This window comes from Hordeum vulgare, chromosome 5H (assembly GCF_904849725.1).
Source record: "Hordeum vulgare subsp. vulgare chromosome 5H, MorexV3_pseudomolecules_assembly, whole genome shotgun sequence".
NCBI lineage: Eukaryota > Viridiplantae > Streptophyta > Magnoliopsida > Poales > Poaceae > Hordeum > Hordeum vulgare.
In genome coordinates, this window is record NC_058522.1 from 83,919,646 (window position 1) to 83,925,645 (window position 6,000).

The following is a 6,000-nucleotide window of genomic DNA, read 5'->3' on the forward strand; positions in this document are numbered from 1 at the left end:
CTTCCAAGTCTTTGACAACTCGGATCAACATGTCCTCTTGTCTTCAGTGTCAAGGAATTCATGCTCAACAACATATTACTTGATTCTAATGGCAATCCCTACATGCATCAAAAGGTTCAATCTGATCGATTCTGGAGTGCACCACAACACACCTACTACACATGTGTGCTCTATGGACATAACATGGTCTTCCCTCACAAGCATCTTAAAATTCAAGCTATGAGTGGTCTTCCTTGCTTTGATCAAGCCCTCGATTGTCTTCAGGATGTTGCACTGTTGCCCTTCATTGTTGATCATGAAGACTGGATTGAAGAACTCATTCTTAAATTTTATGCAACTCTCCACATCTCTGGCTATGGAAGTGATCTCAAGACATGGGCTATGGACTTCATGATCCGTGATGATCATATAAAAGCTCCTGCTATGGAATTCTTTGCCACCACTCCACTTTCTGCATCTGGCGAAGATCTTCATGTGAAATATGCTCCGTATGAAGAAGCCACAAGAATCATATTCCAAATGCGTGAGCCCAACATGACTGAAATGTTGACACTTCTGAAGACTTTGGCCCCACATGAAAATTTGCCCACAACATTATTTGTTGATGATCTACAATATCTGTCAAAGACTATCTATCATCTTCTTCGTCACACCATATGGCCAATCAAAGGGCAGTCATCTTCAAGCAAGGTGGAAGGGGCATTGAAGACATTCATCTACAATATCATCTATGACATCATGTTCAATCTTCAAGACTTATTTTTTCACACCATGGTTGCTAATAACATCAATCTATTTGAACTCAAGATCTATGCACCATGAAACATGCGCTTCATCTCGTAACCATGGAATATATCTTCCGGATGTGGAAGTCATATAGGAAGACAATTACCCATCCAAGAGCAAGAACCTCATTACTGGAGGAACCAGTTGCACTGTTGACATCGAAGGGCTTCCCATTCCATCTGATCAAGCCAGGGCAAGGCTAATTAGATCAATTCGCCGCCCAGAACCAAGTGCCACATCAACTAAAGCCACTGCTAGCACTCTGCCTCAACTACCCCATTCTAGAAGGGAACATGTCATGACTGATTGAGAGCTTCTAGTCTCTCTGATTAAAAAGTAGGATCGGTACGAGGAGTGGACGCGAAGGTAAATGCATTCTCTCGTCACTGACATCAATCGTATTTGCAACCTTTCCATCAAGAACACCTTTGTTGCTCATGAAACTTGCCAATGTTACTGGAAAACATTGTCAATCCTGGCTTTTGAGGATGATCCTCGTGAGGATGGCTTCGACAAGAACTTCAGATTATGTGCTCCACCTCCTCGCACGGATATGTGGTGCAAGATGTCATCTCTCGAAGACAGAGACCATTCTTCTTCAGCACCATCTGTCCATATCAATCTTGCAAATGATGAAGCTAAATATGGCACCTCTCCTCTAGCACCAACAGATCACAACGGCACTGCACGAGGCCCTTCTACACCAACCTCCACCGACCATGCTAAACCAACGTCTTTAGCACATGCTAGGAACGAGTAGTGTCGAATGTCTTCGCCATTTTTGGTCATTCGATGATAAAGGGGCAGAAGCATTGGATTGATAGTATTCAAATGGGTCTATATGGGTTGGGTGCTACAATTTTGTTAAGTTTACAACCCCCGTACTGAACATTTGCTGCCTTGGGTTGTAAATTTTAAGTCCTCGTGGACGTGTGCGCAGTTTTTGTTTATCATACCTTTGGCGCTATTCCATATCTGATCATATGCATCTGAAGTCAGTCAGCAGACGCCCATTTTTTGTTATGCATTTCATTATATTCATGAACATATCTAAAATGGTAGTTGCATTCCAATATATAGGGGAGATCTCCACAAATTAAATCCTTCCATGTGCTTTTCCGTTCAAAGCAAAATCATCATAAGCACATATTCAAGGGAGCTCTGTATATCTTGCAATCATGATCTCCAAGTCTTTATCTTCACATATTGTATACCCATTGAAAACTTCAACCAGTTTGTCATCAATCACCAAAAATGGGGAGATTGTGAGTGCATCTAATGCCACCCCTTGTTGGTTTTGGAGTATTGAAGACAAATGTGGTTGAGGGACTAATGTGTTTGTGAGAGTTCAGACGTTAACACAAACAGAAGTCCACGGAGATTTAGTTTAACCGTCGAAGATGACCCCCAAGAATCTCCGAAGACATTAATGATGGCCGAAGCCATTGGTGGTATGCAAAGAAAATCGCTTGAAGATAATGAAACGCGAAGTCGAAGTCTTTTATTAGTTTTGTTTCTTCTTTACCGAATCATAGGAACTACCATACTATTAAGTGGGGTCGATATGATCAAAGTTAGACGCTAACATTATGCTCATCCCAAAATACACATGTCTTTGAACGAACACAATGAGAGGAAATCTCTTCCAGAGTTGGTTGAGTCAGCATTGCTTATCGCCCAAGTAATGTTGTCGTTTGTGTCTTTGAAATCCGACTGTTGGACCACGTGTCGGTTAACCATTAACCCAGGGTCATTTTGGTCATATCATGTTGGGTTACCTGTTGGCTATAAATAGCCCACCCCCTCCAGCATATATTGGTGGCTGATACGTCTCCATCGTATCTACTTTTCCAAACTCTTTTGCCCTAGTTTTGGACTCTAATTTGCATGATTTGAATGGAACTTACCCGGACTGACGCTGTTTTCAGCAGAATTGTCATGGTGTTGTTTTTGTGCAGAAATGAAAGTTCTCGGAACGTCCTGAAAATTTACGGAGAATATTTCTGGAAAATATGAAAAATACCTGCGCAAAGATCCACTGGAGGGGATGAGCTAGTGGGCCCCAAGCCTTGTTCCCGCGGCCTCCCCCCTGGCCGCGGCAACCAAGCTTGTGGAGCCCACGTGGCTCTACCGCCGCCAAACTCAGCTCTATAAATTCACTTTCGCCCAGAAAAAATCAAAAGAGAAGATTTCATCGCGTTTGCGATACAGAGGCGCCGCCACATCCTGTTCTTCATCTGGAGGACAGGCCCGGAGTCCGTTTTGGGCTCCGGAGAGGGGAAATCGTCGCATCGTCATCATCAACCTTCTTCCCTCTCCAATTACATGAAGCTCTTCATCGTTCGTGATTAATCTATTTGTAGGCTCACTGGGTGGTGATGAGTAGGATGAGATCTATCATGTAATCGAGTTAGTTTTGACGGGGATTGATCCCTAGTATCCACTGTGTTCTGAGATTGATGTTGCTACTACTTTGCCATGCTTAATGCTTGTCACTAGGGCCCGAGTGCCATGATTTCAGATCTGAAATTATTATGTTGTCACAAATATATGTGTGTTTTAGATCCGATCTTGCAAGTTGTAGTTACCTACTATGTGTTATGACCCGGAAACCCTGGAGTGACAATAACCGGAACCACTCCCGGTGATGACCATAGTTTGAGGAGTTCATGTGTTCACCAAGTGCTAATGCGTTGTTTCGGTTCTTTATTAAAAGGAGAACCTTAATATCCCATAGTATCCTTTTGGACCCCGCTGCCATGGGAGGGATGGACAATAGATGTCATGCAAGTTCTTTTCCCTAAGCACATATGACTACACACGGAATGCATGCGTACATCACATTGACGAACGGGAGCTAGCCACATATCTCTCCATGTTATAACTGTTGCATGATGAATGTCATCCAAATGAATCACTAACCCATTGCCTACGAGTTTGTCCCACTGCTGCTGTTACTTGTTTTGCCTTGCTGCTGCTGTTACTACTGTTGCTACTTGTTGCTGCTGTTACTACTGTTGCTACTTGCTACTGCTGTCACTACTGTTGTTCCTTGCCACTAATGTTACTCGTTAGACTGCTGCTACCTACTATAATACTTTTCTGGCCCCATTGATACAACCGTTAGAAATAGCCTGTCGTGTCAACAGATCGTTTTTGGAACCGTTGCTATTATACTACTTTGCTACTGATACTTTGCTTGCAGATACTAATCTTTCAGGTGCGGTTGAATCTGACATATTCAGCTGCTAATACTTGGGAGTATCCTTTCACTTCCCGTCTGGCGAACCAACAAATTTGGATCGAATAATCTACCCTCGAAAACTGCCGCGAACCCACACGCTGGTGGGCCATTGCAAGACAATTACTAATTGTTGAGAAACTAGGAGCTGTTCTGGCTCTGTTTCCGCGGAGGCATCAAGTCAGGCACACGTCAACAACATTCTTCTAGTGTCATTGCTGTGGACTGCTAGCAAGCAGCTCTTTTCTGGCGCCGTTGCCGGGGAAGGATTGCTATATTCTTTGAGTCACTTGGGATTTATATCTGCTGATCACTATGAAGAATCTGAAAAATCCAAAAACCAAAGTCTTGCCCTCAACTACGAGGGGAGGTAAGGAACTGCCATCTAGCTCTGCACTTGATTCACCTTCAGTTATGAGTAAGTTTGCGACATCACCTACTGCTAGAGATGCTATGCCTGATACTGCTAGAGATGCTATGCCTGATACTGCTAGAGATGTTATGCCTGATACTGCTAGAGACACTATTTTTCCTGATGATGCTATGCTCGATACTGCTAGAGATACTACTTTGCCTGATGTGCCACTAGGGGTGTTCCTTGATGCTCATATTGCTAGAGTTACTGCCAATGCTCGTGATGCTTCTGAAACTGCCGATACTATTGAGAAAGAACCTGCTTTTGCTCCTGCTAGATCTAGCTCTCCTAGATATGAATTGCCTGATATACCTGAGGGTTACGTTATAGAGGGAGAGATAGCTGAGGATTTTCTTATGTGTAAGGATGCCTATGACGCTGAGAAATTACTTCTCAAGTGGAAGGAAAAATCTCTGGAAGTTAGGATGAAATACGACCCGAAGTTTGCCACTTCACCTATCTTTATCACCGATAAGGATTATGAATTCTCTGTCGATCCTGAGATAATCTCTCTAGCCGAATCTGATCCTTTTCACGGTTATGAGTCTGAGACGGTCGTAGCCCATCTTACCAAACTACAAGACATAGCCACCCTTTTCAGTAGTGAGGAGAAGATCTGACACTACTATATCCTTAAGCTGTTTCCTTTCTCTCTAAAGGATGATGCTAAAGCCTGGTTCACTTCTCTTGCTCCTGGATGTGTGAGTACTCCCAGGATATGGTCTATTACTTCTGTCAGAAATATTTCCCAGCCCATAAGAAGCAAGCTGCCTTGAAGGAAATATACAACTTTGCTCAACTCAAAGAAGAGAGTCTCCCACAAACTTGAGGGAGGCTCGTCCAGCTACAGAATGCTTTGATTGATCACCCTCTTAAGAAGAATGAGATACTTGATATCTTCTATAACGGACTTACCGATGCCTCTAGAGACCACCTAGATAGTTGTGTCGGTTGTGTTTTTAGGGAACGTACTATAGAACAAGCTGAGACTCTACTAAATAACATCTTGATCAATGATAATGCTTGGACTATTCCCGAACCACCTCCTAATCCAACTCTGAAGAAAAGAGGTATTCTATTCCTCAGTCCTGAAGATATGCAAGAAGCCAAGAAATCTATGCAAGAGAAAGGCATTAGATCTGAAGATGACAAAAATCTACCACCTATCGAAGAGATCCATGGTCTCGATAACTCGATACAGGTAGTGGAAGTAAATTCTCTGCGTAGGTTTGATGAGAGTGATATTCCTTTTCATAAACCTGCTAGCCTGTGCTTTGATGAACTTGGCAACTTTGTTGCCAAACAACAGAGTTTCAATGATTATGTTAGCAGACAATTGGAACAAAGTACGTGTATGCTTAGTCATTTAAGTGCTTGTGTAGACAGAAATGTCAATGATCTGAAGCTTCTGAGTAAACATGCCTCTATGATTACTACTCAGGTAGAACAAGTACTTAAAGCTCAGAATGACTTGCTCAAAGAATTAAATGACAACTCTGTCAGAGTCATTACTAGAGGAGGCAAAATGACTCAGGAACCTTTGTATCCTGAGGGTCAT